Below are 13,333 nucleotides of genomic sequence, written 5' to 3'. Positions count from 1 at the left end.
TCTGCTTATCGCGTCGTCGAAAAGAATCTCGAAACCAGCCGCGTCACTCTCAAGTCTCAGAACCAAATAAGTGAGAAATGAAGTCCATCCACAATTGGAGCTGAATGGAGCGTTTAAACTAAAAATTTGGCTCAAGTTTATTTTATGTGTCCATACGAGCGGTGGAGTGGGTTTTGGCTGAATGGTTGTGCAATGAAATAAAATAAGGAGAGATGAGACGAAGGGTGCAGTTGCAGTTGCAGCACTGCGCTTTTCACGATTTTAGTACAACTTGGAGCAGACGAGTCTCGAGAGTTGAGAAATCAATTGAATAAATTAGCTCAACTGGTTCATTCATCTTCCTTTTCCAGACTAACTAAATGTGCTCAACTACTGGATCTGATCTGATATGTGCCAGTTGAAAAAGTGAGTGAGTGAGTGCAGCCTAAATTGCCTTCCCACATTACACAATATGCATGGATGCAATTAATGCACTTTAGCTCCACTTTTTACTCACTCACTCACTCAGTCGCCTGTCAAATTTAGTTAAGGATTTATTTATTAGAAATGTATTACTCAACCAGCAGCACCGCACCACCACGATTTATAGTATATACTACATATGCCCTGTTGGCGTTGGGTTTGTGGGTTCAAGGGAGAGACAGATAACGTCTAAAGTTTGACGTCGAGAATTGAATTATGAATTATGGAAGATTTAAGGCTGGATTATCCAACAACTCAATGTAACCTATTAATAATGATCAAATGAACGTGATTAAAATCAAGTTTCCGTCCTTTCCAAACTTCCTGTTTTGTTTGAGAGACCAATATTGATAAACTGTTTCCAGTTTTTTTGTTCACCAAAATTATTATTAGCCAGCGTGTAGAACTGTAGCATGGTCACATTCCTGGTAACTTTTTTTCAAGGATCACTGGAATTTGAACAAGTTCTCCTTCACAGTTTGCAAGTTTCTGTGTGTGCAGAAAAAAGACATAAATCTTGTCATTCTACTATTTCCGCTCAGTATGCGTACTCGGCGGTTCAATCCAGATTTACTTTTACTTTCCCAGCAGGAAGGAAGGAGCTGGAGAGTACGAAAGCGGAGATTCAAGAGCAGTGTCAGTCTGATGGATACATTATTACTCTCGAGGAGGAACAATATACTGCAAAGATTCCACTCCCTGGAATTCACAAAAGCAGCAACAGCATTGATTTTGCTTGTGCTGTTGTGGTTGGAGCCAAGACCAAGGCGTAAGCAAGGGAAGATTGTGCCACGTCGAGATCAAAATGCTAAATAATGCAGTGAGAACCGACCTCATTTCGAACTTCACATTACAAGTACTAACAACAACCCACGAAACCATTCCCACACGCAATTGTCCTCACGGCACGACGGTCGAGATTCACAAATTGTATCTCATCTCCCGTCAAAGCTCGTGGTGAAAGTTCAAATTGGAAAGCACACACATTTAATGCCAATCGTATTTACACTCTCAGGACGAAACAGAGCGTCAAATTGAGATGATTCATCATCATTCACTTGGTCACTCGTCATTGTGCAAATATCATGTTTAATTTAATCCACTCCGATCGTCTTCCTTCGTGTCTGGATATTTCTTGTCTCGACGAATACACATCCACCCACCATCCCGATCCCTGTATTTCCTCTTCCTGTGACAATGACACACCCATCAGAGCCAAGTTCTCGGGAAGAAAGCTAATTTAATCCGACTGCGAGATCATCACAAAAGCTTTTCTCTCCCACCACCAGAGAAGATAATGATTATGATGATGATGTAGACGGAGAGAGTCTGATCATCATCAGCATCAGCGTCGGGCGAATTCCACAGAGAAAGTCGGGCTAAATGGTGCAGGAAACCTTTGCAGTTCTGGGATCACTTGAATTCTACGAGAAAAACCCAAGCCTACAAAAAAGACTCGACGGTTTCCCACAAACTACGAGTTTCAATCCACCACCAAGACGAAGATGTAGACCGAGTGGTTTCATCATGGGCATGCATCGCTCATGGAAAACGTGTCAATCAACTTTGCCGTAATTCCTCCAGACGCTGACCAACGCCAGATGGGTTCACACACACAAGGTTTGTGTTTTGGCTGACTGGAAACTTTGAAATGTGACAATGACATGACGTGTTGTGAAGAATGTGGAAGCCGAGATCGTGTGACCATTATGAATGATGAGTGCGACTATGAAGAAGCCTCACTCATTCACAAAGTCCATGCCTTTCCCATTTCTACAAACTATGTTTCAGGCGTAATTTCCAAAAAGCTGCTTTAATAAGAGAAGCTAAAACCGAGCTAAACTGTGCACATACCTATTGCAGCTCCTCCAAAGTAATTTCAAATAACGTGACGAACTGACAATGTGTGACACAAAGAGAACTTTAAAATGTTTGGATTAAATGGGAGCACAATGAAGGTTAGTCGTTACACTGAGGAGGTAGTCAGCTCGAGGTGGTCATTGTGCGTACTCGTCCTGCAAAATGACTCTAGCTGGGCCGAGTGGTGAACTGTAATGGACATACATTTCGTTTGCCTTTCCTAAGAAAATAGGTGACGTCACTCCTGTAAATTGTCACACTTCCGCATATTGTTTATCTTTTCAATTAACTTATGGAGCCAGCTCAACTCACTGCATAACTTTCATTGCAAATATTTGGTGTAAATTCCACTGGCTGGTTCCACAACACCGTTATAGAGTGACAACGCTGAAATTGCGCTGATTTGACCACAAATGACTCTGCTCGCACAAACGACAGCGGAACAAGGGGGTTTAGAGTGACCCATCACCGTCGGTGAAAATGGCAACATAGCGACGCCGTCAGGAAAATGATAAATTTGACATGACAAAGCAACTGCCCACTGTTTGTACTAACTTGTAGCCAGTCAACTTAACTCAACTTAATGCAATCGAGTAATTCAATATGCATCCATGTTCAATGGATTTAATCCACTTTAGACTTTACCACAGAACTGTGCATACGTAAAATGAGTCACTCGCTCTATTTTAACTGCAGCTCGAGCAAATATGTACGTAGTTGCGTCCAGTCCAATGAATCCACCCAAGCAAATAAATACACACATTTACTGTCGTATCAGTTAAAACAGTCGTTTGTCCCAAAGCGTAAGTGCATCATCATTACAGCCCATTCGACGACCAGGCTCTTCCAGTATGAAATTTGGGAGCTGTGATGAGATTTTAGCTGTGTGTAATGATTTCAGAGAATGGTCTCCTCAGCCATATCAGCTTCATGATCATAATTCCATCAAAATAATATGAGCTGGGCTTTACAATTTCGTCAAATTGTGAGCCACAAAATTGCATTTCATCATGAACTTGACAAGTTTATTGGGACATTCATTAACCACAAAGCATCAGAGAGCAGGGTGTAATAACGGCGTGACTAATGACTGTCGAAATTAGCCACTCTCCTCACAAGACAAACGCAACATGAGGACATTGAAGGAGCCATGCTATCGTGCATAGATTTTGTAGAAAAGGCAGTGACATTAATGGGCAAGTGCAGGGTTCAAGTATTGAGACGCAATAATAACGGACCCTCGCGATTGTCGCCGAGCTGTTGTTCTCATTACTAAACAACCAACTTGGGGTATTTTAGCAAACATCACAACAGAGTAAAAAGACTAAGAGACTCATCCATTAACAATATTGGCCTTTTGGTCTTTGATCTGTCATCTGTGGCGGCGGCGGAGATAGACAGCTCACTCGCAGCGTATAAGTTTACAAAGTTCCCCTCAGAGATGCAATAATAGAGCTTCCTGTGATGTTATGCTCGTGGTGATGATTTGGAAGAGTCAATGGACTATTTTGTTGGAATGGATGTGAATTTGAGGGAAAAAAACTCCCAAAAAAGCAGCAACGGGAAGGGAAAGACTGAACCAGGTATTATAGATATACATCGGATGGATCCGCAATAATAAGAGGGAGGAGGAGGTGGAGGGCTAGGGAAATAAGAGGATGGGCGTGATGGGCGCACTTTGTCGTTGTCTATCCGAGAAGTGGATACACACGGGAAGATAATGCACCGTGGCAAATGCCATTTAACTCGACTATACGAAACCCAAACGTTCTCATCTCTTGTCAGAAGAGGAGAGCAGCGAAATTGCAATTGCGACCAAAATTACTTTCAACTTTGCTCCCGTTCAATTATTGGCTTTGTGTATCCCTCCTGCTAGTCATAACACTTGTAAGAATAAGAACCGTCGTCATTTGGAAGTGAAAGCTGGTTAGAGTTCCCGCTGGCTAAATAATTGGTTTTCTCCGACACGATTTCGGTTTGTGAAGTTGGGAGACGTTGTAGCAGTGAGTAGGTTATTACTCTTGATTCTGGATACCCAATGAAATTCCCAATGAAATAAAATCTTGACAAATCTCACCATCACAATCTTGTACCTTTACTTTCCCATTTCATTTCGAGATGAAAAGAGAGCAACAATTTTTCAAGATGAAATGTCGGATGCATAGCAAAGCGATATAGCGCGGGACTCTTGGTGCTGCATACACGCGACGGAGAAGAACATACGTAGCGCATTTATTTTCGAGACTTTTTGTCTCGAGTCTTGTGACTTTTCTCCATTTGTGTTGGTGCACTTGGGGATAGAGGATGATGCACGGAGAGAGAATACCGATGTCATCCTATACCACCAGCCTTTCACTCTAACCTACTCGCTCCTCTGACTCTCAGGTCTCCATGTCGGCTGGTGTAAGCAAGAATGGCGTTGCACTTCATCCCAGCATCTGAGAGAGGAGGGGAAGAAAGTCAAGTGAGGAGAGAGCCAGATAAGGCCAGGCTCCATATCACCCGCACGCATCATAGAAGGAAAGTCTGGGTTGAAATGTTCACAGCAGAACCATCGAATAAGGAGTGGGATCGTTAGTTAAATCCTAAATAAAATAAAACGCAGCCAATGCCCTCGCCTCGCCTGTATTGTAAACTACGCCATATCCACTGTACGAGAGAGAGAGCACAAATTAGAATGGAAACGTTGTAGGAAATGCGAGAGGCAGAAAGAAAGAAGAGCGACGGCCGTTGCTTTCTCCTCTTCACGAATGCGTGGAGGAGTGCGTTTCATGAGTTACGTAATGACGGCATGGCATTGAACTTGCCTCCTTTGATGCACACACATGCACGGGATGAGCGGAGGGTGGAGAGAGCCGGGTATCGGGTTGCTTGGACGGAATTCAGTCGAGAGGGAGAGAGAGAGAGCATGCGAAAGATAGACCACGACCAGAACTTGACTACTTTCACCAGCCGGCAGTGGAGTCTGGAGTGAGTAAAAGTGAGTGGGGAGGAAGCCGGGTATCTATCTCTCCCACGGAAAATCAGGACCAGGGTGAATAGTGCGGGTGATATTGGTCTAGACATTGGGCTGGGGAAATCCCATGCGGTGGTTGATGGTGCACTCACCCTTGGCCAACTCATGCCAACTCATCACGCACTTTTATACTTGCATTCTCTCCCATCAAATAACTTACATTTCAAATGTGATGTTTTTTGGACGGCGACATTTGTTCTCTCGGAACATGTTGCAGTTTTTGACGTCTTTGTTACGTTCGGCGTGTGCACGAGCGCCGGCCCGTGGCTAACTTTACACGAAACTAGCATGTTGTACGTACGTATGTATGATTTATATGAAACATGCGGATTCAAGTATGTATATACGCTTTCTCTCTCTTTGCCCTGCCCATGCTGGTGGTGTGGGGACGTTGTGGTAGATTTTCATTTAATTTGAACTCTTGTCATCTTCTATTTGAATTAAGAAGAAAGTGAAATACGAAAGTTTACAAGAAAGTCCATGTTCTGCTGCCGGAATGAAACTTCTTTGCCTGTTCCTCCCCATTTCTCTGCGACGACCACCACCTCACCACACAGCAGACCACAGTGTATGGACGTCGTGGAGTGGGGTGGGTGAGCAGTTGTGGGGACGAGGATCAATACACGAGCGAAAGATTTACAATTTGGGAAACTGAGACGATGGGGAGAGGAATGGGAGGGCGGAGGGTTGATAATATTCTTGCTGATCTTGGGCTAGTTCTGGGGAAAGAGCTCGCATGAAAGTCTTGGAAATTCCCGTGCTAAAACTTTGCAATGGGCGAGACGGATGCCGCCACGAGGAGCGACCGGTTTGGAGGAGAAGGAAGAGTGATGGTTTTCTCGCTGGTGGCGGAAGGAAAATAGTTTTTGGCGAAAGTACTGGGAAGGCATTTATTTAAACTGGGAAAAGTCTGTAGGTAGTCCTTGGAGGTGCACTTAAAAGTAAAATATGAGGGAATAAAATCTCCACTCGGGTCTAGCAAACAAGGCGACGGGACTCATGTACGTGGTCGTCCCACTGCAGATATTAGCACTTGGTCGCTGTGCCCGTGACACTGGAGGCACTCATCTCCTCCTCCTCTCAGCACACAATAATGTACACGCACGCACATCCCACGTTGGGTTTCCACCCAAGGAGGAAATAAAAGATTCATTATTGCCCAAGTAGCAGACGGAGAATGGACGACACTGCAATTTCAAACTCGAGTCGAGGCTTTTTATTGTCAACGAATCTCCATCTCGCTCAAATTACTCATGCCAAATTTAAATTATTCACCATGTTGAGTATTCCTCCTGAAAGGTTTACGCCGCATATTACTCCTCCACGCGTAATCTACTTCTCCTTCTTTAAGCATGTACATGTGTAGATCCATGTTGGTATTTATATGGCTTTTAGAGAAAGCATCTGCATTTTGCTCAAGATGTACTGCCTGGAAAACATCTTCACGCTGAAAGGATTGCAGGGAGCGAGTTGTAAATTTTTAAAGTTGCGCTGCCAAAACCTCATTAAACATTGACGATGCTCAAGATGCGAAGGATACGTATCATGGAGTGAAATGCACGTGCAACGTCGCACCGCAAACACAAACAAATGCAACCCTGTCCAAATGCAGCACCTGGCCGCAAATGGTGCACGTTCTACCAGAGAGAGGCTCCAATGCAAATGGTAAATAACGAGTGCAAACGACCCCGAAAGCCCCGAAAAGTCTCGTAGCGTGCCACCCTGGTTGATCCTTGAACTTGAAACATTAGGCGGAGAGCCAGTGCTTTCTCCCGCTGGGCTGAGCAATATCCTTGCTTCATATTTTCCTCTCAACGCAACCCAACGCCACGATGGAGATCATTACGCTCAGAAGGAAACGCATTCCACGTCAAAAAATCCAACATGTGCCAACTGCTTGGCTCATCTTTACTGCTCCAAGAAAGACGCATCGAGTCTGTCGAAGAGATATCTTCTGCAGGTTTACGCGGAAAATTTTGTGCCAATGTTTGGCGGGTGGAGCTAGTTCGTAGCATTTTCAAAAGGGCTCCACAGGAAACTTGATTTTTCATTGGAATTTATGCAATTCATTTTTAACGACTCATTTTAATGTACTCCATGTCTCCCACTCAATGAATACTGGCAACTACACGCAACGCAAGATGGATCAGCATGAATTTTAAATATGAGAATAATGCCAGCAATAACTCTGACTTTTGTGTGTGCGGAGATGCAGTCTGAGTGACTGAGGAGCTATCTATTGTGCCATCGCCCCCACCCAATCACAAATTCCAGCGTTGCACAATGATACAAAATCTGAAAATGGGGAAATCTGTATGAAAATTTGACACTCTCATCCATTGAAAACTTGAGCCAGCCAACACATCTTCCTCCCTGACACCATACACCATTCTCTACAAAGATGTAGATTGTCTCCACAGAGTCGAGTCCCTGTGCTATGTGTAACGAGCGACAATTGACAATCGGCTCAGAAAATGCAGGAATATTTGGATTTGTAATCTCACACTCCTCTCAACCCCAACCGACCCGACTGCATTCCATGACGCCGAATAAAAATACTACGCACCACGTACGCTGCATATGTGGTATCGTAATATTTGGTAATGCATCATCGTCGGAAGGAGTCATCCGAGGAGCATGAGGCACCACGAACCAAGTACGAATGCGAAGGGGTGTGAACTGAATTGAATTGAATGTCTTCCGATCCATCTCCAGTAGCTCAGCAGCTCTAAAAATTCCCAAGAAAAGGAGTCCACTGCTTCTGCTGGGTCTTTGGCTGCCTGGAGGATAATTTATGGTCGGGGAACATCTTCAATGCCCAGAGAATTATTGTGAGAAACTTTGAGGCTCAAGAATTCAATCCATCTCTTCGTGTCCCCTGCGCTACCCCTCCAACCCTGCCTTTTAATCATCTTTTCCCATTTCGTCTCACTTCACCCTCATTCTCAACTTCGTCACCAAATTCCATCCACTCTCCCATAAACATCCCACTTTTGTTCCCTTGCAAATTCCAGCCAGATATTCAGTCAGACGACTCGAATGTTCAAAGTGTAAATAAATGATGCCTACGCCAGCAGAAATTAATTTCGAGAAGGAGAGAAAGATATGCATGCAGATAGACAACTTTAAGACTAATGGACAAGGCTGTTTTTTAACTACTCATTGCTCCTCGTGAGAAAATGAGGGCTGTTGTTGTGCGAGGACGTAAAGGAAATGTGCAAGCATCTCAAATTTTTTCTGCTCAAATTCCTTGAGGCATCATCATCATCTGTATCATTAACGTGTCGGTCGGGTGGTACCCTGTCCGCTTAGACATGCCACGTTAAGAATTGTGGTGCACAAATTTTGCATGTTTAAAACCAAACCACGGCATGGAAGGAAGGCATGTGGTGTGGTATGTGCATGCACATGACAAATTATGCTGCAGAGAGCAGAATGTGGTTGGTGGAGCATCAGAATTCGCACTTCATCTCCAGCTTATTTATCGTCTCATTTTCTTGTGTGAAGCAAATCGAAACACGATACGTACGTACGTACGTATGAGCAAGTTTTCGGATAAAGCTAACCAAGAAGATAATCCGATAAGTGGAATCAGAATCCCTAAAAATTTGCTATGCATCTCAGATTTCTCTGCCCATTTCGACATTTATGTCCATCCAGCTGCGAAAATGGTAGACGGAATAATAAGCACTGCGAGAGAGGGGTGGGCTGTTGGGGAGATAGAATGGTCGGGATTTCTTGCTGGGCTAGGTGGCAACCCTCCCTCCCTTCACTTATCTAGCACATGTCATCTCCCCAACTGAACCAGTCTGACCATTCAGTCAGAAGAGTACTGCGTGCGAATTAGAGGATGGGAAAATAGAGTAAGGAAAACCTATCAGTACAGCTTTGCTTAGCCCGAACCAGGGTTGATTAGTAAACTCACTTTTGTCAGAATTTTCAATTATAAAATTTCAAAATTCAACCCTCCAAAACTCTAATCCTAAGTTATTTTTTCGACTCCACGCTAAATTTTTAGCTAAATATATAAACTCTTAGAAATCGGTATGGGTACCCCTTAGTGCCCCTCTGGTTACTTTTTGTTTATCTTTGACTTCATATAATTTCATGCGAAGCCATTAAGTATCACCGTTCCGAATTTCAGTTTTTTGGGACAAGTTATGAAAATCGGTATGGGTCACCCCAACGGGTTCCGGATATGAAAATTTTACCAATTTGACTTCATATTCTTCCATTAGGGGCCTTTAGCAGCCTCTATACCAAATTTCAGCTCGATTGGATGATTTTGAAAAATCGGTATGGGTCACCCCTTCGGGTACCTCCGGTTGAAAAAATTTCCCAATTTAACTTCATATTCTTTCATTATGAGCCATTAGCAACCTCTATGCCAAATTTCAGCTTTCTAACACAATTTTGAAATTTTGGTGCATAATACCCCACCCACTCCGATGACCCCCACCGGTCCAAAACTTTTCTGATCGAACCCATCTTCGAACTCGGTCGTTGCATTGCCCAGATACATGTCTGTACCAAATTTGGTCCAAATCGGTCAACTCGTTCGAAAGTTATCGAAAGACAGACGGACGGACAGACGGACGGACATGACGATTACATAAGCCCTGGTTCGGGCTAAAAATGACATCATTCGCTGTCGACCATCGCCGCGTTCACCATTTTTATGAGCTTGTTTACATACAAAGTTAAAATGAATTACCGTGACAGGAATCCGATTATTCCAAACGCTTCGGGAAATATGATCTGATTCTGCAATAAAATGAAAAAGGAATAATATTTAGTAAAATTGTCATTCCTGATCAAAGTATGAGCAGCTAATAATAAGGCAGTAAGGCAAACAGTAGGCTAAATATCCTGCCTCGTTGACACGTTTAATTCGTCATCTCATTAAATAATTCAAATGCCTTCAAACTAGAATCTCATGATTGCACATTCTTCTCGGAAGTTGTGTGAAGAAGATGATGATTAGTGCCTCAAGTTGGTCATGAAGAAATGACCAACGATTGCTCATGATCCTCAAGACTCCAAGTGAATCAGGAATTAGAAGCATAGAAGAATTCTGTGAACTCCGATGTGGCCCATGCAAGTTGGTTTTCGTGTAAGCATTGCACATGACTGACTCATCACATTCATGGCGTGAAATAATAGCTCATCACTTATAATTTGAGATGAGAAACAATGTCAGGCTGATAATTACCACCACCATGAAATGTGCTCTCCTTCGTCCGCCTCACACTTCGTGTTGATACATGGGAGAGCAAGCAAAGTTTGGAAATGAACATTCCCCAGACTTCCTGCCTTATCAGCCCTTCTCGGCATTATTATTTACTCGAGTCAACGACGAAAGTCACCCTCAAACGAACCAAACTTTTTCCTTATTACGTGCGGGATGGAGGCATTGCAAGTACCTCAAGTTTGTTACAATGTCCCCTTTTTCTCAAAGTTCTCTGACGAATCTGTGGAAGCGGAGACCTGCTAATCTTTTCTGAGGAGAAACGGAACAAATGAAGATTACGCAACCAAGCAGAGTCAACAAGGAGCATGGAGACCTTGGCCTTTAAATGGCTTAGGATTTCGGAGAGGAGTACGTAGACGCGATGTGGGTTGGCTGCTGGAGTCTGAGGAATAAAGAAAAATATTTGAATGACTGGATTGGGTCGATACATCAAGATTTAGGGTTTAAAGTCCAACTCTTCTTCTTCCCACTCGCTCCCTGCGTGGTGGTGACCGTGACCACGAAATTCATGAGTAGATTAGCATTCGAGCCAAGAAGAATACGCGTCCAGCCAACCTTTAAAAGACACACTTTAAGGTCCATCTTCAACTTCTCGGCTATCCGCATCCTACTCGTGCATATGTAAGTACACACACACAGTATCCCACAAGGACCAAGACGAGGAATTCCCATAAGTCGAGACGATAGCCGGGGACATTTATTTTAAACGCTTTAAAAGGTCCAAAATTAAGGTGATAAAGAAGAGATGGATCCAATTCGAAAAAGTTATAAATATTTCCAAATCGTCCTTTTGAATGCGAGTATGAGTGGTTCGTACAAAGGGTGAGAGTGGAGAATAACGAGAGATAAAAGTAAGTGAGCTATTAGATACATTGTGCTTTTTAATGCCATCCATCCATGCTGCATGTTGGATGAGAGTCAGTTCGAGTTGAAGACTTTGGCTTCGTTGAGGTCGATGATGTCTGTGTCAGTCTCCAAAGCACAGATTTCTTTACACAATGTGTTTTGTTGTGTCACACCAGCAAACATGCAATAAACCATCGCCACCAGTGACACCACCACCGAATTGTTTGTTACGGGAACTCAATGTGTAACGCAATAATGCAATAATGGCCGTGGTGGATATTCGAGATATACTCTGCTGGGATTACGCTGTATTACCGACATCACATCATTACATGGGCTCATCTTTTACAAAAGAGTTCACACATGAAGGACCACAAGAGTTGGGAACAGGAACCATAAAATACTTGCATTAAGTAGGCAATAAATATAAAGCACCACAAACTTTGGTCCCGATGTTCCTAAATTATGTATGTACTCACACAAAAAGTATAAATTCACAATGAGCTCGAGATCCCGTTGAATCAAGCCAAGAATAAAATGTGTCTTAAATGAAATGCAGAAAAAGGCTCTGAAGGAAGATGCAGTCCCACACATAAATGAAGTAATCCTGAGAAATGAAGTGGGCCATGTCCATTCCGAGCGTGTACTAATAACAATAAAAGTGCTGTAATTTATTAGGACGGGATGGAGGTATTTGGTTGGAGAGAGGGGCAAGCAAAGCAAACCTATCCATCAAAATTAGATAAACGCTGTTGGGAGAACGGATCGAAACTGGAGCCACTTATTCGACTGAGGAGATAGCAGTCAAAAGTGAATACATACGAGTCCACTCCAGTGGAGGAAACGCTTCTTCCACGCCAGGAACTTGTGTAACTTTTGAAGACGAAGAAGAGAATGAGACGAAGGTAAGTGAAAAGACATGGCATCCTCATCCGTACTTGCTCCAAACCATGTACTAACATCAGGCTCAAGTTTCAATTCCCATCCTTCAGCTTAGTTTATTATCTCCTCGTTATACATATTTCTTCCCTTCTTACACCAAAGACGGCAGCAGTTTGAGTGGAGAAACTCACGCAAAGGAAGTGCATAAAGTTTTGAACTTGATCCAGAGAGAAGAAACTTTTTTATTATTTTTATTAAGAGCAAAGTCTGCGTGGAAAAATTGGATTGATGAAATTTTAAATCTTTTTTTTATTTTAGGAAACGTGTAAATTGTGATGCAGTCAAGTTTTGACCAGATTTCCAATTTTTAGAGTTGCAAGAGGATTATTGGATGCTTTGAGGCTGGTGACAGAGAGAGATGGAAGGAGACCCTCCTCCTCGCTTTGTCATTGTCTGTGTGAAATGCTTTAATAATTGCATCACTTGTTCCCCCAGCCCATCAAAGTGATGAACCTTGAACAATGCATACGTGCTGATAAATTGGAATGTTTCAGATTTCATACCACTTGCCAATTAACTCTGCAGTGCAGGGCTTCGTGGAGTGGATTCATGTATGTGGGCACACATAAAGTGTCATGTGACTGGGGTTCATGAAGTTCCATAGACTTTATTTGGTATAAAATTTATGCTTTAATCGCCACCCATGCATACAACGCGTTTAGAATTATTTATAAACGAATTCATTCCAAGAAAGTAACTGTTTCCGCTTTGTCTTCACACAGCCAAGTGCTGCTCGTCGTCGTCGTCGTCGAAGAATCTCAACCGTTCCTCCTTGTCCTACGAGTATGCAAGTAAAAGGACACCCATTAGCATTATGATGATGATGGTGGTCACAAGGAGACGTCTTGCAGTATCATCTCCTGTAGCATAACGGGAAATATCTGCACTTCTTCCTCTCTCACCACCACCAACAATTCTTTAAGGCTAAAAATAGACCCACTCTTAACCACGCACTT

General features: G+C 43.1%; 1 protein-coding gene across 2 annotated transcripts in view; it reads right to left on the bottom strand.

The window, feature by feature from the left end:
* LOC110859280 (enolase-phosphatase E1) overlaps positions 1 to 13,333 on the bottom strand; it is a 38,705-nt gene that overhangs the window by 9,313 nt on the left and 16,059 nt on the right. Inside the window, exon 2 of one of the 2 annotated variants that reach the window (XM_022108193.2) lies at positions 10,053 to 10,102. The gene's annotated coding sequence lies outside the window, so the exon portion shown is untranslated. Of the gene's footprint in view, positions 1 to 2,316; positions 2,472 to 10,052; positions 10,103 to 13,333 lie in introns of those variants that run through there. The other variant, XM_022108196.2, reaches the window with a different exon arrangement.

Source organism: Folsomia candida, unplaced genomic scaffold, assembly GCF_002217175.1.
Source record: "Folsomia candida strain VU population unplaced genomic scaffold, ASM221717v1 Fcan01_Sc025, whole genome shotgun sequence".
NCBI classification, from domain to species: domain Eukaryota; kingdom Metazoa; phylum Arthropoda; class Collembola; order Entomobryomorpha; family Isotomidae; genus Folsomia; species Folsomia candida.
Note: the sequence above shows the minus strand (reverse complement) of the source record. Positions and strands in the feature narration are given on the sequence as shown.